General features: G+C 54.4%; 2 long non-coding RNA genes across 2 annotated transcripts; one reads left to right on the top strand and one right to left on the bottom strand.

The window, feature by feature from the left end:
- Positions 1-807: 807 nt before the first annotated feature.
- LOC132684754 (uncharacterized) lies at positions 808-1,811 on the bottom strand. The gene is made up of 2 exons (XR_009612776.3): positions 1,387-1,811; positions 808-909 (listed from the first exon to the last, which is right to left on the bottom strand). It is a non-coding gene; the product is annotated as an uncharacterized LOC132684754 (long non-coding RNA).
- A 584-nt stretch (positions 1,812-2,395) lies between these two features.
- On the top strand, positions 2,396-5,931 carry LOC144613214 (uncharacterized). Its single transcript, XR_013550597.2, has 3 exons — positions 2,396-2,512; positions 2,601-4,692; positions 5,232-5,931. It is a non-coding gene; the product is annotated as an uncharacterized LOC144613214 (long non-coding RNA).
- Positions 5,932-26,782: the final 20,851 nt, after the last annotated feature.

Consider the following 26,782-nt stretch of genomic DNA (forward strand, 5'->3'; position numbering starts at 1 on the left):
TTTTCTTTTTCTTTATTTTTTTATGTTTATTTATTTTTGAGAGAAAAAGACAGAGTGTGAGCCGGGGAGGAGCAGAGAGAGAGGGAGACACCAGAATTCAAAGCAGGCTCCAGGCTCCAAGCTGTCAGCACAGAGCTCGACATGGGGCTTGAACTCACAAGCCATGAGTGAGATCATGACCTGAACCAAAGTCGGACGCTCAACCAACTGAGCCACCCAAGTGCCCCGAAATGTCTGTATTCTTCAGAGTTTCACAATGAGGTATGTAGAAGTACAATGAGATCACATCTGGAATATGCTTTTAAATAATTCAACACACACACACACCCACAAATGAAGTAAGGCAAAATCCTGATAACTACTGATTCTTGCTGATGGGTATTAGGGGATTCATCATACGATTTTCTCCATTTATGAGTCTATCTGACATTTTTGTTAATAAAAAATTATGCTATTGCTATGGATGGATGGATGGATGAATGGATGGGTGAAAGGATGGGTGGATGGATGGGTGGATGAAAGGAAGGGGTTGGGCTACACCTCACATTTCATGTGCACACCCTCTCCATCAGGGCTTATGGCCCATATTTACCAAACTATGGTAGCATGTCATACACAAAGGACCCCACCGTCAGGGCACACACTGTCAGCCGTAGTGCTAGTGAGCCTCGTCCTTCCCAGAGAGCTATGCCGGACGGCTCAGCAAAGCATCAAGCAGCTAAGCTTCTTTTGGGCGCAGTTTATGTCAAAGAGTGCCCTTGAATCAGTTACAGCTTATCTTAGAAACACCAGGGGAGGACTCTAACATTTCAAGGTCTGTTCAATTATAAATGTATTTTTAAAAAAGCATATGGAAATTCACCTTTCTTCTGTACCCCCTTCGTCTCATTTGTGAGCCCTAAGAAATATCTGGAAGAGACAGAAATTTGTCAAAATGATGAGTGCTTTGCTAACTCTAGAACAAATGCTTTTCAAGTAGATGAACTATCAGTGGGCTATGAAATCAATTTAAAGGGTCATGACCAGCATTAAAAACAACAGCAACAATAAGCCGAGACAGAATAGATAAGGATCAAAATGCATTTCACATAAGCATCGTCTTCTCAAAGTTTTGTCCCAGTGATGTAAACATGAGTGCAGGGTCATGATGTAAAATATATTTCTTACTTAACTCTCTGGACTGCCCTTAAAGTGTTTGATAAGCACGTTTCTAGAAATAAGCATGGTTTTGTGGACATACGTTTCACACGGTTTACTCTGTTAACTTCACGTGGACATATCATGCTTATTCACTATTAAACGTCATTTCTAAAAACTGTGCAAGGTTTGAATAAGTTAAGGGAAAATACATAACACAACACTGGATTTCCCTGAAATTACGGTCACCTGTTTTGACTCGGACATCTGGAATGAATTACTGTCTCCGTCAGATTAATTGTGAGGAACAAGAAAATTTCGTTGCATACAGGCGAGAAGGTAGAGTTTAAAATATTTGGCATTTCTTCAGCTATTATTAGGCAACCCCTCCCAACAGCGCAAGAGGAGCGTATACTGAACAATGGCCTCGAACACCATCCTTAAGGTCTGCGCCAGGACAGAAATGAATGTGCTCAGAATGGACGCACAAACGCTTTTTTTGATCAGCTCTCGGATGTGATGTCACAATGTACTCTTCTGACCTCTGGAACTTTCTGCCATACCGCCTGGTTTTCATCTTGCCAACTTCAGCCATCTTCAGGACCTCCTTCCCTGCCTGTCCCAGGAGAGCTACCTCACAGGCGTGGGCACCTTGGTGTCAGAACGGCCTCCCTCGCTGCTCGCCCGGCCTGAGAAGACCCTGCCTCTTTATCCAGTGGCCAACCTGAGATGCTGCAGCACACCGGCCAGAGAGCGAGGGAGAGTCTGGAAAAGCAGCGGCCCACTGGGGCCAGAGGACAAAGAGTTTAGAACACACGCTGCCATGGCTGTCACAGCCAACCCGAGGAAAGCAGGAGGTGGCCTGGGCACAGCTGCCTGGAGACCCACCCACCGCCTCACATTTGGAAGGCTCTTACTTGGACATTTCTCAGCCCTTGCCTTTTATACCAACCTGCCAGACACGAGGAGTCGGTTAAGTCTCCACGGAACCCCGCTCTGCCTTCAGAGTTTTCCATAGGATCACTTTTTTTTTTTTTTTTTTTAATTTTTTTTTTTCATTTATTTTTGAGACAGAGAGAGACAGAGCATGAACGGGGGAGGGGCAGAGAGAGAGGGAGACACAGAATCGGAAACAGGCTCCAGGCTCCGAGCCATCAGCCCAGAGCCCGACGCGGGGCTCGAACTCACGGACCGCGAGATCGTGACCTGGCTGAAGTCGGACGCTTAACCGACTGCGCCACCCAGGCGCCCCTCCATAGGATCACTTTTAAACCTCAGTGTTTGTCTTTGCACTGGGTTGAATAGGGTCCCCCCAACATGCATCCACCAGGAGCTTATGATTGTGGGAAATAGCGTATTTACAGACGTAACCTAGGTAGGATGAGGTCATACTAAAATAGGGTGGGCTCGGGGCACCTTGGTGGCTCAGTCGGTTAAGTGTCTGATTCTTGATCTTGGCTCAGGTCATGATCTCATGGTTCATTAGTTCAAACACCGCATCAGGCTCCACACTGAGAGCATAGAACCTGCTTGGAATTCTCTCTCCTTCTCTCTGCCCCCATTCCACTTGTGTGAAAGAAAGAAAGAAAAAGAAAGAAAGAGAAAGAAAGAAAGAAAGAAAGAAAGAAAGAAAGAAAGAAGGAAGGAAGGAAGGAAAGAAAGAAAAGAAAGAAAGAAGGAAAGAAAGAAAAGAAAGAAAGGAAATACGATGGGGCTCTAAATCGAATATGACTGGTGTCCTTATAAGAAGAGAGAGATTTGGACTTGGAGACACACACAGGGACAGGGCCACCTGAACGCGGGGGCGGAGATTGGAGAGGACCATCTGCCAGCCAAGTGACCAGGAGATGCCAGGAGCTATTAGCAGCCACAAGACGCAAGGACGAGGCAGGGAAAGATCCTCCCCTAGAGCCTTCAGAGAGAGTGTGGCCCTGGGGACACTTTGTTTGCAGACTTTGGGTTTTCAGAACTGCGAGAGAACAAATCTGTCGTTTTAAGCCACTTTATATCACCGGTTTGTGGCGATCGGTGGGGGCCGTCTTAGGAAACTAACACAACACACAGACTGACTCTAGATTTCAGAAGACAGGGTCAAGGAAGTCCCTAGGGAGTGCAAAATCAGCACTCACACACAAGAAACAGGGCTGCCGTGTTCTCTGAACCGGGGCTTCCAGTGAGGGAAGCACAGAAGATCTTTCTGTGCGACTTCAGGCAGGTGAGCCTGCTCTATTTGGAGAGGGGCCAAGCATGGTGTGGTCACCAATGCTTTTCTCGAACCACCTACATTTTACGCATTGGAGCATCTCCCAAGATGATGATCTCGTTGGCTCTCAGTCTGGGGTTTGGAATTACGTTTACCGTGTGTGCGCACACGTGTGTGTGTATGTGTGCGTGCACGCACATGTGCATACGCCATGCACTTAGCTGGAAAATTAGAGAAGTGAGTTGTATGAAAGAAATGAATAGGGGCGCCTGGGTGGCTCAATCAGTTAAGCATCCAACTCTTGATTTGGGCTCAGGTCCTGATCTCACAGTTTGAGAGATGGAGTGTGGAGCCTGCTTGGGATTCTCTCTTGCCCTCTCTCTCTGCCCGTCTCCCCCTACATTAAAAAAAAAGAAAAGAAAAGAAATGAATAAACAAGAGGAACGCAAGATGAACGTAATGGTTAGACCAAACCTAGACATAAATATCCCAGGCTGCTGTTTCTCCACTCTTAGTGTCACCCACCGTAATGTGTGTACTTAACAGAGACATCTTGAAGACCAAAATATTTCCAGGACCAGATGGAAGCAGTCAGATGGTGAAATGGTGGCTGGTGGGCATTTACTTAAAGTCCCCTAATCCTATGGGCTGGGGAGGCTACGGAGGTCCAAGCATTCTGATGGGGGTGGGGGAGATATTCAAGCTCGCCCAAACTTAGTGGGCGTCCTGGAAAAAGCAGGAAAGGAATTTCATGGAAATCCGGAAACACACGGGACATCAGCAGGGGCTGAAGCCCATCAGGGCTTTTGGATTTCTAGTGATTTTTTTTTTTTTAACGTTTATTTATTTTTGAGACAGAGAGAGACAGAGCATGAACGGGGGAGGGGCAGAGAGAGAGGGAGACACAGAATCTGAAACAGGCTCCAGGCTCTGAGCCGTCAGCCCAGAGCCTGACGCGGGGCTCGAACTCACGGACCGCGAGATCACGACCTGAGCCGAAGTCAGACGCTTAACCGACCGAGCCACCCAGGCGCCCCTCTAGTGATTTTTAAAATGACACAGCAGGGGTCCCAGCTCCTGGGTTTGGTCTCCACCACTGGCCTGATGCACAGAACGTGAAAGAAGAAGCCAGTGACCACAGGACAGTAGCGCTATCCCCGTGGAGCATATCAAAGTTAGGATTTCCAAGGGAATAGTCTCATTATCTCAACTCAGCTAACCGAACCGGAGGTCGCTGGTCAGTAGAAAAACTATCTTTGAGTTCAGTGTCTATCCGGAGAAAACCAGCGACGGGCGGAGTGGTGGGGTTCCACGGCACGGTCATGGCTGCCTGGGAGAAGCAAGGGCTACAGGTAAGGGTCTGCTCCAGAGGGTCACGCGGGCAGGCAGCCCGCCCGCCCAGAGACGTATGGCTGACGCAGGAGTGAGATCAGCGCAAGCCCGCACCTCAACCTGTGGCTCAAACAGTAACTCATTTCGCTGAGGCTGCAGGCACACACACACACACACCCCTGGGCGGGTCGGTATACACACCATGCACGGCTGCACCCAGACATCCTACATGAGTCCTTGGAACAGACGCCCAGCCACACACAACAACCCATGGGTCAACACCGCACACACGCAGGCACAACCCCCCCCCCCCAACCCACCCAATGCACACTCACCCTCAGGCCTGCAGACGTACACACGTCAACCCTCCCCGGAGACATAAATGCAACAGACGCGGCAACACAGAGACATCTGTTCTTGTATGAGTTGCGCCCATACACGGAGGCAGGAACTAACAGGTCCAGAAGCTGGCGAGGGGACGCACACAACAGGTGCACGTGGGCGGGTCGAAACTGCGGGAGATTTCATTCGTTCGTGCATCTTTCCCCTCTCCCCACAGGTGGCTCTGCCTGGAAGATATTCGGCGGGGAAGGCAGCTTCTGGGCCTTGTGGGCACAGGAAGCCCGAGTTCACTATTGATTTCTGCCTTTCACGCGGCATCAGGACGGGCTCATCAGAGAGCCAGCCGGCGCGGTCTGTAGGCGGTCCTGCACGCAGGAAGCCCAGAGCCCACAGGAGGGAGAGACAGAGGCAGTGGCTCCAGACAAGCGGTTGCTAAGAGGAACAGAAGTCCCTCCAGCCAGAATCCCGCCCTGCCTGGATGTGGGGCCGGGGCAGAGAGGTGCACAGCCAGCGAGAGGGGGCCTCTGGATATGAGCCTGGGGTCGGAGCCCGCATCCTGCCGTGGTCACAGGCTGGGCTCTGCACTCCGCTGCCTGGTTTGAATTCAGATCCACTTTCCCGTTCAGGGCTGGGGTGTGTCTTTCATCGGGCTGCCCGCACTTCCCTCACCTCCAAAAAGTGGGGAGCCCTAGGGTCGCACTAGAATTAGTTGAACTCATGCACGCGCAGCACCAAGCAGCAGAGGAGAGCAGCGGAAGGCGGCTGAGGTCACCCACGAGCGGGCCCGGCGCTTCCCGAACTGTCTCCTACCCCTGGGCACCCTGCTTTAAATCTGAGATGCACTTCCAAATGGAATTTTTAAAAGTGAAAATCAATGCGCCCTAACAGAAAGCACAAATGTTCAATTACGAGATAAATGGAGCATTAAAGAACACATTACGTAACACGATTGGTTAATTGTGCAGGCGTTAAATATCTAGAAACGCCAGTGGACCTTCGGCTATGCAATGAGGCGTGGCTGCCTCCGACGAGAACGAGCTCGCAAGGCGACTCGGGGAATCTAGAAAATCAAATGCCTGCCACTTCTCAATCCTGTTTGCGGGAAGGGAAATGAACCCCCACGCTCCCATCCCGAGAAATCCCCCTGGGGGTCTCATTCCGATTACTGCTTACCTTAGTATCCGCTGCACCATTATAAACGGGCAGAGGCCACAGTCACAAAGTGTCATCAGCTACAGGAGCGGCCCGCGTGCCTCCCCTGACAACCTCGCGGTGCTGTTGCAGGTGGGGAGTTCGGGGGTCGGGCCGGCGAGGTCCCAGTGAAAAGGTGGGTGCTGCTTCAGGCCCAGAGTGGTCTCCCTTCGGTACTGCACACCTGACCCAGGCCCCCCACGCCCCACCGCAGGCCACACCCCTCTTCCTCCTTTGCTCCCGGTCAGAACCTCCAGGTATCGCACAGCATCTATGAAGCGCCTGTTGTCTGTGAGTGTCTGGGGACGAAGGCCAAAGCGTGCTGAATCTCAGCCACTCCGACGCCCTGGCTCAGAGCGCCCAGAGAAGCAGCGCTCACGGGCTGGCTGTGGGCTCAGGTTCCCGGCATGAGGACAGGTACCTTGCACCTCCTCCGAGCCCCCCCACGCCGAAGGAGGCCGTGCTCTGGCTGCACGAGGGGCATTGCACTTGGTATGTCCCACGGGCGGTGGGACCACAGTCCAGCTGCAATCATGGTGGCCGTCCCTGCGATTGCACCCTCCGGGCTCATCTGTACGAGCACACATTGTCCCCATGTCCTCTCATCTTTCCCAAGACCGGGTAGTAAGGCTCGCGGCGTACTCACTCACCTAGGACCCCACCGGCTGCCACCCTCGCCTGGTCAGGAAAGAGAGCGCAGCCTTTGTGGGAAGCTACAGAACAAAGGGACCAATTGCCTGGATTTTGGAGGCAGCCGGTCTGCATTCAAAGCCCAGCCCTCCGATTTTACCGGTGGGGTGACCTCTCCAAGCCTCAGCTCCGAAGGAGCCGATGAGATGGGGCGTCAAGCTCTCCATCCCGCACAGGGGACGAGAGGCTGTCACCAAATGGTCTCCCCCATTGCTGTTGTTATTGCCAGAGTGTTCATCTGCTGTGGGCTGGAGCCCCAGCGGAAACAGGAAAGCTGGGGCCCCTGCTCTGGGGGGTGCTGGGTGTGGTGTCTCGTACCATGTCACCCCATCCTGGTGGTGAGAAAGGGCCCAGGCTGTCCAGGGATGAAGCAGGGACATCCACTGCCATTCAAGGAACCACCGAGAAATCCCCCGTGGAGTCAGGTGCCTGTCCAGAGAAAGCTCCAGTCCCTCCCCCCCCCCCCCCCACCGCTGCCCTGGGGCTTTTCCGCCCACCCATCTCTGCTGGGCCAGCGCCCCTTGCCTTCCCGCAGAGTGGGGTGTGGGGGTATGGGGGCGGGGGGCGGGCGGGATGTGGGGGGGCATGGGGGGTGGGGTGCAGCGATGTAGCTCACACGTGCCAGCTCCACACGTGCCCAGCTTGGGGTCTGCCGACTTCCTGGAAAGAAACAAATGACTTGGTTTCATCAACAAGGGTAGATGCTCATTTGAAAGAAATGATTCCCTCTTCACACCTTACTGTAATTTTCCAATTAATTGTGATTTAAATATGTAAATGTGGCTAAGTAGGCTGAGCAACACCTCACAGACGTCCCAAATAATGAAGCAAGGGCTCCTGGTGAACCCAGAGAAGGAAGTTTCCCACTGAACACGGCAGGATCCAGACACAGTGGCGCCTCTGCCCCAGTAGCCAGACTGATGTGCAAGCGGGTCCTGCGGTCCCTTGGGGTGGGGCCCAGGAGAGGGTCTCAGGAGCTTGGCCCGGACCCTCCCTCCGCTTCTGCGTGGCAGAGGAAGGGTGCTCCCTTTAGGGTGCATTTGAGGAGCTCTGGAGAGGCCCCTGACTCCAAAATATCCCTCTGCATAGCCCCGCGGCCTGATTAACCCCATTACTATTTCAACTCCTATTAATTCTGCCTCTGGATGCCCTGTCCCCAGAATCGGGTGCCCGGGGACGTGTCGACCTGACCACTGCCAGGAGGGGGGTATCCTTCCCTCCTTGGATGGAGCCCAGGACAGGCAAAAGGATGCCAGGGGGCTCGGAGGCGCGGCAGACCCACCCTGGCCTGAGCGCGCATGCGCGTTCTCCTCCCTCCAGGTGAAACGAGCCAACGAGGAACCCGGGACAGAGAGGGGAGCTGGTTGGTGAGAGAAATCCACACGCGGCCCAGCTGCCCGTCTGCCAGCCCAGGGCGGGTTCCGCAATCTCCGCTAGTCCCCAGGGCCGGATCGGAATGATCGGGTTTGAACCGCGGCTCTGCCCCTCCCGGGATTACCCACAACACGGCGTTCCTCCCCCAGACCTCGCCTGCCTCCCTGCCTGTTACCCACAGCGGATAAAGACGCTGACCTCAGGGGTGGTTGTAAAGATTAAATAGAATCAAGGACATGAGCGCGAACAAGAGTGACAAAGCCCTGCGTGTCAGCGGGTAGAGGGCGCTGTTCTGGGTGCAGGCCACCCCTCCCTCCATGGAGGACACAAACTTGTCCCTGAGTGGCAGGTGGGTGGGACAGCCCTCCTGGCATCCGGTTCGCCCAGACCCTGAAGTGCAGGTCATAGGATAAGAGGCCGTTAAACACCTTTGACATCACTGTATGGCGTTGCTTTTACCAGGGCATAGAAGCTCGGCTTCCAGCCCAAATTTACGTTTTATTCATTCAACATATATTTATGGGGTGCCTACACCACATCTTATTCCAAGCGATGGGACTACAATAGCGGGTAAGGTCGAAAAATTCCTACCCCCGAGGAGTTTGCGTTTTCAAGGGGTTACTGCAGACCTATGCGTATGGTGGAACCCGAATCCTGAACTTGACCGTACTGGAGATGAGGTGATTAATTGTGGTCATAAGGGTGGAGCCCTGATTCTATAGGACTGGTGTCCTTATAAAAAAGGTGGGGGGGAGAAAAACTGAAAACCCAGATCTCTCTCTCTCTCTCTCCCCCTCTCTCTGCCGTGTGTGGACACAGCCAGAGGACGGTCATCCCCAGCTCTCACCAGAGAGTGAGTCTCACTAGAACCTCTCTGTCTTGGAGTTTCTAGCCCCTAGAACTGTGAGAAAAGTAATTTCTGTTAGTTAAACCAGCTACTCTGGGGTGTTTTGCTAAGGCAGCCTGAGCAGACGAAGACGGGGTTGGGGATGTCAGACGATGATTACATAAACAAGTACATAGTCTATCGGGTAACGCAAATTCTACACAAAAATTCATGACAGTCAAGGCGCTGTGTAGCCCAGCTCACTCGAGAAGGACACACCAGCCAGGCGGACCACGCGTGACCCCAAAAAGCAGCTCGCGTTTGGGCGTCCAGATGGAGGTGGGCAGGACCTCACCTCTTGGGGCACCAATTCTGCCCCTGACAATTCTGTGATTCTTTCATTTATCAGGCATTAGTGGTGAATTCACCTGAAGTTTATCTTCCAGTTATAAATGGGAGAGCTAGGTGAGACATTGCCAGGCACCATCAATTTATGAAGGCAACTGCGATAACTGCAGATTAACGGGGGAGACTCACTTACCCACTCAGTGTTAGACAGACTTTCAGTGGCCTCTTTACGTAAGAGAAGTAGGAAGAGTCTGTCAGTGCAGAAGGATATGTTTAGCTTTGCTACCCAAGAGGCAGACAGGGAGCCGTGGTGGCCAAGAGGTCACAGCAACGACGGTAGAGCCCCAGAGAAACTCTTCCAACATCCTCCGGGGACGGGTTGGAGGTACAGAATCAGAGATGTGGAATTATTGGACACAAACCCACACTGAGGGAGGAGCCTGGAACTCCCTGGGCCCCACCCATAGTGAAGCCATGAATCCTTTCCCCTCCAATCTGCAAATCCAGTCCTGCCTTTTCCAACTGGCCTCAGTCCTCTTGCCATGGCTTTGTGTTATAGCAAAGGAGAAGGAAACCACCAATCTGGAACAGCGGCTGGCTCCCCTTCTGGCCCATATGGCCTTTTTGTGCACAGACTGGCCCACAGGAGGTTGGTTCTTCTTGCCTCGGAAAGAGCTGAAGCCCAGCTGAGTCCCAGGTGCCCCGAGTTTGCGGAAAACGCAGAATCTGCTCTCCCCGAGAGGCTGACCTCGTGAGGATTTTGGGTTCCATGCTGGGTGTGAAGGTGAGGACATACTCCTTGTGCTGAAGACGTCATTGTTTCCAGCCACCAAAGGGAAGACGGCTTCTCTTTGGCCTGACTGGTTTTTCAGCAGAACCCACAAAGCTTCTAATGAAACAGGTGACTCGTGTTAATGCCGTCAGACAGCCTAGGGAGGGGGGTTCCCTAGGGCATAAGCTATGCAAACGCTGACTTTTACTTCCCTGAAATTCCCTTCCCAGAATAGTCAGGAATATTCAGCTTTGGCTATAAACTATTCATTCTGGTTATTTCACAGAGTTTGCTGTCATCCTTTCCTGCTTGATGGACCACCCTACCCTGGCTAATATGGGCGTGCTCCCAAGTCCGTTCTCCAGAGACCGCAAGCACTGGGTAGGCTGGGACCAAGCGTGACTTCTCTTTGGGTCTGCCCCACTGCCCCCGCAAGGAAGAACTTGACACACCTGATGCGTGGATGATGCACGGATGGATAGGTGAGAAGGTGGCCCCGTGTAGTCCCCGCCCAAGAATGACGAGATGATGTCCCGGGTGAGCAGAGCTCAGGTGCCGTCATCAAAGGGGGACAGAATGATGTGGGATTAACGCTCGCAGGAAAGCACACAGCCCAATGTAAAAGATGGCCAGGCAAGCCATGCACCAGGGCTGCCTCCATAGACCAAGTCCATATTTAGGGTGCCAGCAAAACCAGGTCTGGTTAACAACCGTGAACTGATCCAGAAGTTTCCAATAAAAAAAAAATTGAAAACACTGTAATTCCAACATATCAGTAATTTTTGTGTCAGAGGTCTTTACGTTGCTTGTATTTTTAAGTACATATTGGAAAAGGGATCCCTTCCAGTGCTCTAACATTCTAAAACACCCCTCATGCCCCCACAGATCGCCTTTTCTGTGTCGCCAGTCGGGCAATGGCAGGGACCAAGGGATCCCGCTGCAGAGACCCTTCCGAGAAGGCTTCTGCAGGCCTGGGTCTTGAGAACTGCACCTAGGGCACGCCAAGAGACCTGCCAGGCAAGTGTCTTCTCTAACATTAACTTACTATCGCCTCATAAGAAATGGGTCTATTTTATACATGAGGGAGCTAGAGGCTCAGGGAAGGTGGAGGATTTGTTGTGGAAAAGAGCAGGGGGGGGTTCAAACCCTGGTTGATATAAGTTGTCACACACCAGGCTCTGCCACTGTGCTAACACTGCCTCTCCCTCTCCTGGATGCTAGGCTGCCCTTCCTGGGAGCCTGCCCAACTCCGCATCTCCCCCAGCCTCCACCCACTTGCTGTCCACGAGGCTGATACACAACACAAGTTTCTTTTCCACGGCTCCGTAGGCTGGACGTCTGAGACCAGCATGCGACGGGCAGTCAGGTGGGCACCCTCTTCCAGGCTGCAGATCTCCTAGTGTCCTCACATGGGTGGCGGAAGGGGCCAGGACGTTCTGTGGAGTCTGTCCTATGAGGGCGCTAATCCCATGCACGGGGTTCCACCCTCGTGACACAAGCACCTCCCACAGGCCCCATCTGCTGAAACCATCACCTTTGGAGTTAGGATTTCAACATGAGACTTTTGAGGGAACACAGACATTCAGGTCACGGCAGAAATGTCCCCAGGACTCCTGTTTCCAGTGAGCCTCCTACACAAATTCCGATGTGACGGCCGGTATTCTTGCTTTCCAAACTTTTGGAATGCGGCCCTCTTGTTTTCTCTGCACCTTTATTATCCTCCGCTCTGGCCCCAAAGCTGTTTCTCTGCTTAGTTAAGCTCTTGCCTCCTGACTCGGTGACACTAAGCCCTTTGTTCCTGCAGTTTTTCTTCTTGGAGGGGCTACACGGATATGTCCATCCTTCAGGCCCAGGATTAAGTGTTTGGCTGATGCCCATGGGACTCTCCCAAGGTAATTAGCAGGGATTGGCACAGAGTGGAGCCCAGTGTCTACTGAGTCATCTATGCCCTCACTCTGTTATCAGTTATTCAATAAAGTAGGTCTCTGTTTCAACGCCACTGCCTGACAGTTCACCTTTGTTTGTCTGTCACTTGATCCAGACAACTGTAAAAGAGTCATTATACATCAAATGTCACCCATTTCAGTCGGTGCTTTGGTGAGCCACCTTGAAACAAAATGGCAGCCGACCAAAACTTTGCGATGTGGGTTTGTTAGCCCAACGGGATCAGGGAACTGCACTGCAGAGAAGTGGAGTATGCAGCCTCCTGAAGAGACATCTCTGATCCTCTAACTAATCAGCCTGTCTCATGTCTCTGAGAGCCACACCAAGGCCACAGAGGTGGTAGAAACCAAGTGACTTCTCTTCACATCTCATGCACAGGCCCTCTCTTGGGAAACTTACAGACCTAGTCTGTTGGAGAGTAGTTGATTGTTTCACTCACCCGCATATTTAATTTCCACGTTTGAATTCCCTCAAGGCCTGTACCACTTGGCCACCTACTTTCGTGACACCACTTTTCCCCGTCCACCATTTTAGTCCGTGCTTTGTGTAGAGTGTGATGTCTTGTGTCTGTGGAATAATTAATCAGCTCCTTCATCTTTTGGTCCTTTGGAATCTCCCCACCTTTCACCTTAGAACCTGCCCTTTCCTTTGGCTTCACGAGTCACGTGGCCGACTTCTTCTCTCCCTGAAGGACCTGCTTAAAGCTTTCTTCCTCACTGGACTTCCTTGTCCCTCGGCTTCCAGACCAGGTTCTTTGGCCTCTTCACAACCTGTCCCCCTTCACACCACTGAGAACAGGGGCGATTTTTTGCTCACTGGCTTCCTCAGCAGATGCCGGGCTCCATCAGGGCAGGAGCTACGTGCAACCAGTGTGCGGCGTGGTCTCAACACATGGAGACTCTAGTAAATATTTCTTCAGCCAACGAATAAATGTTCAAATTAAAGCCATTAATTCAGTGTGATGATGCCAACAGCCCCCACTTAATAATCTGTCTGAAAGCCTTTCCTTCGATATTTTCCAAGAGGGAAACATAAAGAGCCCGGAGGCTCCCGGGGAGGCAACAGCCACACGCATGACAAGGCTTGTTAAAGAGGCCACGACTTACAAAAACAACCAATTCTGGTGTTACTTTCTTTTTTTCACTTTTCTCCACAGAACAAAAGTCACATGGAATGAGGACCCAGGGTCTCCTCTATAAACATGTTTGGATGTTTCTTACTCAGGTCAACATTGACAGTCATTGGAAGTGGCACGTTGAAACACAAAAAGCACGAGGCATTAACAGATCCGGCCGCTAAGGGCCCTGCACCCTTTACAGGAAAAGTCCTTACATAAACACAACAGGCCTAAATTGTGTAAATGTCAGGGCTTTCGAAGTCACTCACTCCCATGCCCTTGATGGGCCTTTCTCCAGCATTCTGCCTCTGTGTCCACAGAGGACATGGGCCGGGCGGGCAGGAAGCGGGCATCCTGGCTCTCGAAATGTCTCAATCCAGGAGGGAAGCCAGGAGGGACTGGGCGCCCAACCCCGAACCGCACTCATGTGAATTACACCTGCTAAAAGGCTGTGCTCACACACTTGTTGGCCCTGTATCCACCGTGAGGGGGTCACATTAGACGTGTCCCCTGCACATCGTGGGTGTTTTTCTCCAGAAAACTACTTTGTCACATTGCAGCCCCCTCTGGGTGCGTGTGTGCCGCCGACTGGGCTTTCTACCATTCCAAAGCTCTTCTGTATGCACTGCCTCACTGTGACCCTCTCAGGGCACCCGCGGAGAGGCTGAACAGGTATGGGCCCGTGTATCGATGGAGACATTGAGGCATAAACTGATCAGGGATCCTAGGTCAGGGGCTCCCCTCCAGATAGCATGCACCCCTCCATTTCCACCTGTCAGTCCTCTCTGTCAATGAAGACCCCACTCCACTGCTCCACTCAAGCCACTCTTGAGACCCCGTGTCTTTGAATTAAGGTCTCGGTAGAACGTCATTTCTCAAAGACCCAGCTCACGTCTGGGAGTCTGGCATATGGAGCCATCGGGGTCTAGGCTTGAATGTGTGCCTCGTCCACTGTGGACACCCCTCTGTTGGGTCTGGAGGTATTGCAAGATGGACACACTGAACAAGGTTTGACACAGCGAGGTGTCTTTCAAGGCAAAGGGCTGTGATCTTGCCACCATGATCCTGAAGCCATGAGTGACTTCACTGATGGAAGCCTGGGTATCTTCTCTGGTGAAGCAGAGAAAGGGTATCTGTACAGGCTCAAGAGCAGTCCCCTGAGCAGCAGCAATGTCAAGTGAAGATACAGTCGTAGGGGTTCAGGGGCCTTAGGACCATATTTATGTGTTGGGTTGGTGGAGGCAATGGGCCCATCCTCTCCAAAGTCTATGAAAACCAGAACAGGAGGCTCTCCTCTCGGCCATCCTCTGCCATTTGCATCCGCCAGCTTCCCCCCTGACTGCCTCCTGCCGGCAGCCTGGCCTTAATTTTCCCGGGTCCCCGCCAGGAAAGCTGGAGAGGGTACAGCCAGGGTGGCAGGACCACCTTGAGGGTGGGCCTCACTCAACTCTCCCAGGCCACTGGGGGTGAGTGACGTTCACTCCGTGAGTCACCAAGGTGAATCTGAGAAGCCCCAGGAGACATACTATCCTCAGTCTATACGGGGGTGACTAGTATCTCCCAAAATTTAAGTCTACCTGGAGACTGTGTACCTGACCTTATTTGGAAATAAGGTCTTTGCAGATGGAATCAAGTTAAGATGAAGTCATACCGGATGCAGGTGGTTCCAAAATCCTGTGACAGGCATCCTTGTAAGAAGAGGGAAGTTTGCACAGAGACCCACAGAGAGGGGAAGGCAATCTGAGTTCAGAGGCAGAGATCACAGTGACGCGCCTGTAAGCCAGGAGCACCAGGGACACCTGGAAAGCTGGACGAAGCCAGGAAGTTCCTCCCGTGGAGCCGTCAGAAGGAGTGCAGCCCTGTGACGCCCTGATTCCAGACCTCTGACCTCTGGAACTGTGAGCGAATAAACTGCCTGTTATTGTTAGCTGAGCAGTTTGTGATATTTTGTTATGGCAGCTGCAGGAAACTAATACGGGGTCCTCGGCACTTCACCCCCCTTTAGGACCAAGCATGGGGCTTTGTCCAGGAACGCCTGAGGGCAGGTCACCTGTGCGTGTGTGTGTGTGTGTGTGTGTGTGTGTGTGCATGCGCGCGCGCGCATATTCGGGCCACAGGACCACACAGAGGATCACAAAGGCCGGGTTGCCTGGTTCACATTTTCATTCATGTCACCCCCGTCCTGTCCTACATACAGTGGCAGGCAGGGTCACAGAGGTAGGCACTGTCATTTGGAGAGCGGCTCCACCCGTGCCCTCTTGTTCAGGGAACTGGCTTTTGAGCTTCTCCCAGATGGACCCGCGGAGCTCAGCTCCCTGCAGCTGCCTGCCCTGTGATGGCACGGGAGCCACAGCTGGGTCTCTGGGCCGGAATGCCACTCACGCTCATTTTGCAGAGGCAGCCATGGGCGGCCCCAGACCCAAAGCCTGAATTAGCATGATGATCTTCGTCCAGAAGGAGGAAGTTCGGAGATGGGGAGACAAAGAGAGCAGCAACCCTGTGGCCGAGCCTGTCCTCCCCTCTACTGCTGGCCCTGCCCGGCCCAGGCTAGGAAGGCTGGTGCTGTCTGCCACCAGGGACCGGCCACTGTCCCGAGAGGGCTAGGTGCTCCAGAAAGCAGAAGACAGACCCGAACTTCAGGAAGCAGAGTTCCTTTCAAGAGAGCACTCTGGAGGCCGCCACCTCTGGGCTGCTGAGGCTTCCTGTGTGGAAGCTGTCAGGCCCTGAAGCCACCCTCGGGGGCTGGCCTAGCTGGAAGAGCCCAGACGTGTCCCCTCTGCTTCTTCAGAAGCTGTTTAGACAGCGACCACAAGGCTGCCTTGCTGGACGAAGAGGCTGTCCTAATACAGCTCAACCCCACCCATGGGCCAACCATGTGTCGGGCATTTCCAGGGGCAGGAGCTCCAGGTAGGAGTCTGTCTGCCTCTGCAGAGCTCGAGCCAGGCTGGCGGAGCCTGAGAGCCAGGGCAGGGACTTGGATGTGGAGCAGGAGACAGCCCTCACCCACGCCACCCTCCCGAGGGTGCCGGCAATGTCCCCAGCCCCGTGCAGCGCCCCGAGCAGGCTCTGCAGAATCCTTCCCACCTGGGGGTGGGGTGTCGGGGCAGAAGTCAGGAGGAACAAGCACATAGGGACAGAGACGAAGTTCTTCACTGGAAGAGCGGCCACCACCATTTGGGGGGAGCCCTGGATCATGGGGTGGAGCAGGTGACCTCTAGAAGGTCTCCCTGCCCTCCACCTTCTTTCCATCTCATTGTCATGTGAGTCACAGTCCGTATCTCCAAGAACTGACTCCAGGCCTGGCCATGCCCACCCGTTTCTGAGTCCTGGAGGGCAAGGCCCAGTGCCCCCGAGCCTTGCCCCCTGGGGCTCTGAACATCCTCTGGCCCAGGGACCCCCCTGGTGGCACATGGAGAGAGGCCACAGGCCCTGGCACAGTGTGGGCTTCGTAAACATATGATGTTTTCCTAAAAGCTGCTCTTACGGACTGAAGGTCTGTGTCCTCCCCAGAATTCATATATTGAGATCAATCCCCAATGTGACCTCTGGGACGTGAGTAGGCCATGACGGTGGGTTAGTGCCCCTATAAGAAGGGACACAAGAGATTGTGTCCTGTCTCTGCTTTCCGTCACGGGTGACACAACCATAGGTCGGCCACCTACACCCGGGAGAGGTCTTCACCGCACGGCCAGCTGGGCCGTCACCCTGATCTGGGACCTCCAGCTTCCAGAACTGTGAGCAGAGTGTCTGTTACGGAAGCTTCTGGCCTCTGACGTCTTCATGCTGCCCACGTGGGCTCCGGCAGCCCGCCCTGCCTAGGGAGCACGGAGAGCACAGGATTTGGCATCAGGAGAGTCACCGAGGCTGAGCCTCTGGGTCCCCACGGGACACAGGGGACAGCCCGGGGCAGACTCTCTGGGGAAGACAGCGCAGCCTACAGTAAGCGTGCTGCAAGTGTCCCCACCGCTCCTTCCTGCCCTGCTTGCCACATGGGACGCCCCTCCTCTGGGTGACTGGGAACCTACCCTCGTGTCGCTGCTTCCCGGCCGGAGTCTGCTCTTTGCCGGGGCTGCTGAGAAGGAGGCCTCGTCAGCTGGGACTTGTCATCCGGCAAAGGCCCGAGGCCTTCGTCTGTTTCCCAGGCCCACGGGCACGATTCAACAGTGCACTGTGGTCCTTCCACCTGGCGGTTCTCCTTTGCTCCTCCTTCTGGGGCTCGAGCAAATTCAAGTCCCTGAACGTCCTCTTCCTCGGCCCAGGACAGCCCGGGAGGCCTTCACTTCCCGTTGGGACCATTGACTCATTCTAGGGACCTGTCTGTGTCCTGCTGAATTTGTGTGTTGAAGTCTAATCCCCAGGGTGATTGTATTTGGAGGCAGGGCCTTTGGGAAGTGATTAGGGTCGCGCGGGATCATGGGGTGGGGTCCCCATGGTGATAATGGTGCCCTTATAGGAGAAGACACTAATGCAAGCCCTCTCTCTGTCTCTCACACTCCCTTTGTCTCTACTATCCCCCACCCCCCACCCCACCACACACACACACACACACACACACACACACACACACGTACGTTGAGGAAAGGACCCAGGGAGATGGCAGCCATCTAGGAGCCAACAGAAGAGGCCTCAGAACAAAACCTACCGTGCTGGCCCCTTGATCTGGGACTCCCAGCCCCCTGAGGAGTGAGTCCGCTGCTCATCCCCGCCCCGCCCGTGGCACCGTGGGAAGAGCTGACCGAGGCAGGACCCTCTCTCGGATGCTTGCCACCCAGGTGACTCGATCCCCTGCACCCGTTCCGTTTCTGTGAGGTTTGCCCATCTGGTCCTGAGAGCAGCCAGACGCTGGGTCTGATCGGAGCTCTTTGGCCGTCACGGCTCATTCAGGCCTGAGCAGCTCTCCCGGGCCCGAGCTCACGGGGGCACACGCGGGCACCCCCCCACCCCCGACGCCAGCCTGTGGGGGACCCCAGCACTCCTGCTCCCTGGGGCCCAGCCGGCCCGGCCGGGTCTCCTTCCAGCAGCAGCCCGGGCAGCGGCCCCATGGAGGAGAGGCACGGGCTCCTCGGGGAGGACGGAGGACATTAGCGCAGGCAGAAGGCGGGCCGGGCCCCTGGCACGGGCTGCTGTACCAGCTGCAGCTGTGGCACCTGTCATCTGACATCCCGACTTGGATGAGCACCGGGTGCCAGGAGGCCCCGGCGGCCCACTGCCCCCTCCCCACCACGCCCGGACCCCCAGGCCCAGCCTCCAGCCAAACAGGTGTATGCCAGCCTGTTGCGGGTCCTGGGAGAAGCCGTGGGCCCGGGAGAGGCCTCCGAGGAGAGGACAGATGAAAAGAACAAAGGAGGTGAGGCCTTGGGTTGACAAGCTCATTGATAACAGTTTAGGGGAAAACAGGTCTGCCTAGTGACAACAAATTGTTCCTAATGGCTTCTGCTGCCCGCAGGCCCCGGTCGGAGAGAACAAGCAGGGAGCCTGGTCCATGGGAGGCAGCGTTCCCCCCCCCACCCCTGCACCGCAGGACAGCCACCTGCCTGCCCCCTTGTGCAGCCTGTATGTGGTGAGAAGGAGTGACAGGGCGCCCAGCCCCGGGCGGATAATCACACATGTGACAATAGCTTATCAGGTCCGAAACGCTAGCCTTGCGTGGCCACGCTGAGTGTGTCCAGGTACGCCCTGCACCTGCTGGGCACGTGGGATTTTTTTTAACCCTTTTTGCACATGCAGGAACTTGAATTCAGAAAGCCCCAGTGTTCCCGAGGTCACATCAAAGGAGAAGGTAACACCCCAGATCTGAACCCAGATGGTCCAGCTCCAAACCCCATGCACCTGTCACCGGGCAGCTCTGTCTCATGTAGAAGGAAGGTCCCGGGGGCAGTTCCCCCGCCTGCCCGGAAACTGAGCGGTGAGCCATGGACCAGCTGTCTCCATGAGGTGCCACCAAAAGCCATCTTTAAGGAAAATGATGAGGCAAAGCCAAACTATCTTAAAGTGTCAGAGGCCACTTTCCAAAGGTCACTCTGATTGATCATCGTGCCAGCCCCACCGGTGTGGCCAGGTGCCTCCAAGGAACGTCCGCCTGGACTCTTGTCCTTGTCGCAGAAAAGGAAATCCAGAACAAAGTCGTGTCCACATAATAGGTACCCAAACCTCTCCTTGGAAATTGAGGTCAGCGGCTGCCATTGTCTGATGACCAATCAGTAGTTAGAGTTGTCTCCACTGTGTGGGGGGAGGCATTCACTTGTGGGCAGCCGTGGGAGGCGTGGGGCCAGAGGACCCACCCCCAGCTGCTCCGCTCCCCACCTAGCGGCACTGGAGGCACACAGGCCCCCGTTAGGCCACCATACCAGCCAGAGGCCGCCTTCTGTCGCCTCTCCCTCACCTCACTACCTCCGGATGGGATGGAGGGGGCAAGAGATGTGGGGTGCAGGGACCCGAACCTTCAGTGACTCCCTGGGCTCCAGCTCAGACGGGACAGGAGTCGGTGGTGAGGACGTAGCCACGGGGATGCTTACCTGATCAGTCATGTTTGCGTGTCTGGAAATAAATCCCTATGCTGAGAATCAGCAGCACAGTTGCCGTGGTTGACTGGTTTTGCCCCATGTGAATTGTAACCAAAAGCCCCTCCTTCTCTTTGACTTAATCATAGTGCATTCATTCACTCGTTTGCCGGCCACGAGGTCTACCCAGCGAATACCCCACCCCTTACCTCCGTTCAGCATGGATTAATAAACACGTTCACCTGCTGTATTTGTTTCCTGGGGCCACTGGGACAGATCGTCACAAGCGTGGTGGCCTAAAACAACCAGGAGGTACCGTCTCACAGCGTGGAGGCCACCACAGTCAGCCTCACTGGGCTGAGGTCGAGGGGTGGCAGGGCCGTGCTGTGACGGACACTCAAGGACGCACCTGCTCCTTGCCGCATCGGGCTCCTGGTGGCCTCCAACACACCCCGGCTTGTGGCCGCATCACTGCTGTCTCCGGCTGTCTGGTCACATGGCTTCCCTTCCTCTGTCGGTGTCAGGATTCCCTGCCACCCTCCTACGGGAACATTTGTGCGAGCGTTTTAGAGCCCACCGAGGTAATCCAGGGTAATCTCCCCAACGCGAGACCTCTAATGTAATCACAGCTATAAAGTGTTTGCTACATAAGGTAACGCACAGGTTCTGGGGATTAGCAAGTGATGTCTCCGGAGCGATTCGGTCTATCACAGCCGAGAGTGTAGGGTGGATTAATGGCGGTGTAGACGGGATGGGGTGAGATGCACCTGTCAGGTACGGTGCTTTTGAGGATTACGTTACGTTACGTGTGTTTCCCAGTCCCTGAGGACCAGGAAGACCGGGGCGAGAGGGTGGTAACTCCGGTCTACGTCCGGGTAAACCTACTGGTCCCTGAACCAGAGTGCCTCCTGGTGCTGGGAGAACAGACAGACACATTCGTTTTCCTGTTTGTTCTTTTCTATAGTTTCCAACGTTTCACTCCAAGCGGTGTTACGTTTTTCTGTTTGTCGTGGTCTGGTCGCATCACATCCCAGCACCCGGGCCAGGCCCGGCCGGAGCAGGTGTCCCACGTAGACGTTGAATGAATGGACCTTTGTGATGAGGAAAGGATAAAGTACGGTTAATGGTGACCAGAGCTGGTGGGTGGCTCCCCATCTGGCCCCAGGGTCTCCCTGCCCACCCCCCGCACACTGACCCCGCTGCTGGGCCCCTTCCTCAACATCTACACATTTGCGTCCTGTTGCTTCCTTCTGTGCTCTTTCTCTCCCCCCCTCCCAACCCCCCTCCCCCAGGCAGGTGCTGTGGAACAGCTGCCAGATCAGGACCAGAACTCAGCCTCTATGCCCCGGGCTCCCCAGGAGCTCCTGAGATTTGTGGTACAAATGACAAGGACAGAGAGGCCACACCCTTGGTGGCAGCTGGTGTTTGTTACACATGGCCCATAACCCAGCTCACGTCCCCGTGCCTCTCAGGCTTCAACGTAGGAGGAGGGCTGTTTTAGTCCCCATGTGCCGCTGAGAACAGGGACACCGGGAGAATTGGGTGGCTTGCCCAGTTGGGCCTGATTGGGTCACTTAGCCGGCAAGGGGCCAGGTCAGAATTTGAACCCAGAGCGGTGTGGTTCCTAAGCCTGGAGTCCTCCAGAAAACCAAGGCAGGCGACAAATCTTCGGCAGACCAAACTGGGCTGCGGATGACATGTTCTCAAAGTTGTGTTTTCATTCTTTTTGTCTAAAACCATCAAACAAGGGAAAGAAAGACAAAAATCTGTTCCAAATGGCACTAGCTCACCGGCTGGACTGTCTTCAGAGTCCTCCAGATGCTGAGCTGAGAACATTCCAGCCACACCTGCGGCACCCACCACCCTGCAGGGCTGCCCACCCGGTCTCGGTCGCCCTCCTAGTGCTTCTAGATTTGCTTGCCAGCTTCTTCATTTAATCTGATGCCAGATCTTCAGGCCCCGCAGTTCCAGGGGCTCCGAGAAGTCCTGGGTCTGCGTGCCTCACAGGGCAGGTGGCGGATGCATCCTTCCCAGGCCTCCGTGCCCCGACAGCAGCGGCCCCTCCTGGCCGGTCCCATCCCCGACTCAGCCATTTCGCACCCGCGATGGGGCCCCGGAGCACAGCGTGTGCCAAGCAGGACAGGGCACGGGCCCAAACCTCCCTGGCGCAGCCCAGACTTCTGGATGGAAGCTGAATGTATCCCTTTGATGTTCTTTCACTCACACCCTTTAAGAGCACTTAATTCACCCCGAAAGCGAAGTGGGTTATTTACGACCCCAGCCACCGTGCGGTGGTGAGGGGATGCCAGCACACAGATGATTGTTCTGGCATCGCCATTTCTCGGTGATGTTTGCTCAACAGCATTAAGCTGAAATATCGTTTGCAGGGATCACTGCCCATCAGGCACTTAATTACATACAAAATTAGATTTCCTCGTGGGTTCGCTGAAAGCCCAGGGTGTTAGGATAATTACTAAGAGAAAAGATAGAAATGCAAGCTTACCCCCCAGACGGTCCCCCCAAAGAGCGACGAGAAGAAGCACGAGCTGACGCTCCTTAGACGTCCGTCCTTTCCAAAGTCAAGGCATTGGGTAGTTGGCAAGTCGCTCCGGCCCTCCCAGGCAGGAAGGCTTGTGTCACGAGAATCTCCGCCCTTCCCAAAGCCCCTTGTGGTCCTTCCTTCTCGGGTTTCCAAAGGAGGCCGCTGCGGCTCTCTAATTTTTTTAATGGGTAAAAAGAGGTTAAGCACAGACCATATTTCTGGAATTTGGAAGCAGAAAGACCTGGGTCTGCGTCCTGGTGCACCAGCTAAGCGACCTTGGGCAAATCTCTCTGAATCTTAGGTGCCTCTGCCGGAAGATGAGTAATGTGGTTCACCTGCCAGGATCGCTGCAAAGCTTCCCCGAGACCATCTCTCAGGGCGAGGCTCAGCATCTGCACACAGCAGGTGCACGAGAGGTGGGAACAGTTATGACCAACGTTTTGTGAAGGATGTTCTAGGAGCGAAGGACCCTGCGCCTTCCTTCGGGTCCCAAACACTCGTAATTCAGTGGAGGGCTCTGTGCCCGGATTCCTTGCTTGTTCTGGGCTATGGCTCTCACTCCCTTCCATGAACTGGGACAACCCTTTCCAGCTTCCAGCTTTGAGACTCCAACTCACAGCTCCTCTGCCTCTGGCTGAAGCAGCCCCCCTGTTGGGGAAGCCGCCAAGTGATTGATTCCTTGCCCCACTGGCAAAAGGATGCCATGAAGAAGGGAAGAAAGCGTCTGACGTGGAGTAACGGGGCCCATCCCCCTGCCCCGAGACCTCGTTTTCTGCCTCTTTCTATTACCTCCCAGAAGTTTCCCCAGACACAGCCAGGATCCCCTGCACAGAGACCTTCCAGCCCTTCCCAGTCCAGTCCCGAGGGTCCCCCTGAGGGTCTGTGCTGGCCTGCAGCTGATTTTAGGGGTGCGGGGCTGCGTTCCCAAGGTGCGTATGTCCCGCACTCTTGGCTGAGGCCAGATGAAGCTGTACGCTGTGTAAGGGCCAATCTGGGTAAGCAGGAGAGCGCAAAAACATGCTACCTCTGGAAGGCTGGAGGCAAGATTCATTTAAACAGCCCGTACTGTCATCGGCGTCACCAAGCTGAAGCTCGTCTTGTTTACCGGATGAAGGTTTCACACTGTGTCAACGTTCTGCCAGAAGCCGGCATTAAAATGAGCAGTTAGTACAAGTCAGTCGTAAACATGGCAGATCCGTGAGACGGGCAGAAGCCACTCGGAGATCCCCGGTGCAGCTTTTAAGCACTTGGCATGCTGCTAGCTCAAACTGGAGAGGGGGCCGCGTGCATCATTTGGGCCCGAGTGCAATGCACTTGAAATAATTACTTTAATCAGCAAAAGTTAATTACTTTAAATCATAAATTAATGGCGGAGCATTTGGCAGAGTCTGATGTGTGTGATGAGGCTGTCAACTGAAAACTCAGGTGAACCTGCGACCCTGTCTCAACATCGCGGGCAGGAGCTGGAGCTGGGGCCCACCTACTGTGCGTGCCGCTTCTGCGCCATTAGGAAGAACTCTTGGTAACCGGAGAAGAGCCACCTTAAACTGTCACCTATAAAAAAAGGGGCCATAAACAAGCAGACTGCTGCTAAGCAGGTGCTACTGGAGAAGCCGGCCCTTGACAATAATAAGATCTTAAAATGGCATCTGCCTTTATTTTATAGCACAATTGGAAAGATGGTTAAAAGTAATAAACCCGGCTGATATGTTTTATGAGTTGGTAGTTAGCGGTGTTTACTGTGGATGAAGATTTTGGAGAAGATACTGTCACCCCCGAACGCCCCCCTCCCTCCCCAGCATCGAGATGCCCGAGCAGCTGGGAGGCGGAGGGTCCTCTGCACAGAAGCGCTGCTCATTCCTTGTTCTGCTCCCTTGCACTGGCATTTCAAAGAAGCCAGAGTGATCTGGAGAAGAAACAGGAGGCTCTTTCGAAGAAACGGGGGAACCTTTATGAAAACATCGTCTGCCGGAATTAGCTAGGCGTGACCGCGTGTCGGGGGCGCAGACGCCTTTCAGAGCCTTGCGGACGTTAGGGCACCTGGCAGGCCAGCCCACGACCTCCTTCCAGTGTCGAGGGACATTTGTAAGATTTACACAAGGGGAGAAAGAGCCTGCTGGGAACCGGGTCCAGCGTGTGACTGTGGAGCCCCCGTCCCTCCCGAGAGCCACGTCTGGGGAACGGGAAGGGCAGGGGCAGAATCCCACAGGGTTTGGGGGCACGGATTCTGCACGGAGCCCTCACCCACGGGGGCCAAGCAGACGATGGCAAGGCCTGGTCTCCGCCTCATTCATCAGGGACAGGGAGCGAGCGCCCCGTGCGTAGGCTCATTCCAGACACTGAAAGTAGAAGTCGAGGCAAGCCAGACCCAGCCCTTCGCCTGGAGACGCTTAGGGTCCGGTGGAGGAAGCAGACGCAGTGACAAGACAGGCCGTGATAGGAGAAGAACAAGGTTTGGGTCACAGGGACACACGTATGTGACTCTGCACTGATTTGGGAGGGGCGGCACATAAGGTCCCCAGCCAACTCCCTGGGGCGCAAAGAATAGGCAGGATTCGCTCCGAAAGTGCACTTTCCACTGATGGTCAACAGGGGTTTGATTTCAAGAGTTGCCGGTGACCAGGACAGGCTAAGAGCCCTGGAGGCACACGCAGGGTACGATGATCCTTCTGGCAGGGTGTAATTCCAAATAAAGCTAGAAGGTACAGCACAAGATGTGTGCAACTGTGCTGTGCTGAGACCAGCTCTGTTTCTAGGTTCCCCCGATGGTAAGAGCATGCGCAGAGCCTGCCATCGGACGATCCAGGGCTTCTAAGCACTCCCAAATCTCGCCGGATTCCGAGGGGTTGCAGGGCACACCCCACCCCCTGTGTCCAGGTATAACCCCTTGCTCTTGCAGGTAAAATCCAACCGGTCCCTGCCATTCAGTCTCCTGTGAGCATTGCCTCCAGAGCGAGGCAGGCGCTCAGAGCTCCCACTCTACCGTGCAAAGTCCACCAGAAGGGGCTGGGATGTCCATGCTGGCAGGTCATGGTTCCCGGGGAGACCCCAGCAGGCCCTGAGGAGCTCACTGCAGATTAAGAGAAGGGTATCTTGGCCCTGGGGCTGGACCTCTCATGGGCTCTTAGGTGGGGTGATGGAAGGGGCCTGGACTTGACTTCTGGCTCTGAACGACATTAGCCAGGTTTGCCTTTGCTGGCCTCAGGAAACTCATCTGTCAAGGGGATTGGATGGGAGGTAATGGAGGCCATCTCAGGGCTCCCAGTCTTGGAGGTAAAGACTGGCTCTCCAACCCAGAAAGAAGCAGCCCCTCGGCATGCTCTGTGACGAGCTCGGGATTCCTCGTGCCGTTTTCCAAGAACCCACAGTAAAGTCCCGCGGGATGGTCTCCATCATTCATCTCAGGTCTTGGGAAAAGCTAGTCCTCACGATTTCCTAGACAACCAAACACATCCTTCGAGGTGGCATGCCACCGCTTACCACCGTGAGACTTGGCTTTGGCATTAAGAAGACTCGGCCTCAAGTCTGAGTTCAGCAGGTCTTGTGTGATGTGACCCAGGACGAGTAATTTCACCCACCAGCTTCCATATCTTCATCCGCATGTTGGAGATGACAGTACTAACGCCAAGGCTATTTGTGATCACTGGAAGTTAGAGACGCAACGAGGTGCCTAGCACACTTCCAGGGATATGGCAGGTCCTCACTATTCGCTAACAAAAAAGTAATCAGCAAGCAAGAGCAAAACTGCTCTCATGACCTGGCCTCCTCAGAACCTGCTGTCGCGGCCAGTACCGTGGGCTGCGAACGTGGCACATCCCACCCAGCGGCACCTGTGCCACCATTGCTTGTTATCATGGGGCTCGGCTGGGCTGGGCATGTGCTGACAGTAGGGGGGTGCCTGGCCTGACCTCAGTGTACTGAGGCAGGTGACCAGAGAAGAGTGGTCCCTAGAAGCTTGAGCCACTGGGAAAGCCATCATGGGAGGGAAAATCCAGATACTGGATCTGGTTTGTAATATTGCCTCCATTGGGTTCGTTGGCCTTTGAAGGATACCCAGGGAGCTGGGCGTTGCTGATGTGTGTCTGTTGCAGTAAAAACAAAAATAATCTCTCAGTACAGACCCCACGTCTTGAAAGTGTTGACCACGGGGAAAAAAGCATTCTCTCGGCTGAGCACAAGCATGGGCTGCTGTCAGAGGTGGGCTGGAGGGGCCCATCACCCAGCCTCAGTGCAAGGCGCTCAGAAACCACAGAGGGGCGCTTCCCTAGATGCAAGACATCCAAGAGTTACTAAATAAAAGATAACATTGCCGAAAACGAAGATCATTAACGTCGGGGACTGGAGTACTGGATGACTCGGGCTACTGCAACTGCTCAAAATTCCATTCCGCTCCTATCCGTCACAAATATTTTGGCAGAACCATCGTTAACCCAGCTCATCTTCCAAATATTCTGGGTCAGATTT

Source organism: Panthera onca, chromosome D2, assembly GCF_046562875.1.
Source record: "Panthera onca isolate mPanOnc1 chromosome D2, mPanOnc1 haplotype 2, whole genome shotgun sequence".
Taxonomy (NCBI): domain Eukaryota; kingdom Metazoa; phylum Chordata; class Mammalia; order Carnivora; family Felidae; genus Panthera; species Panthera onca.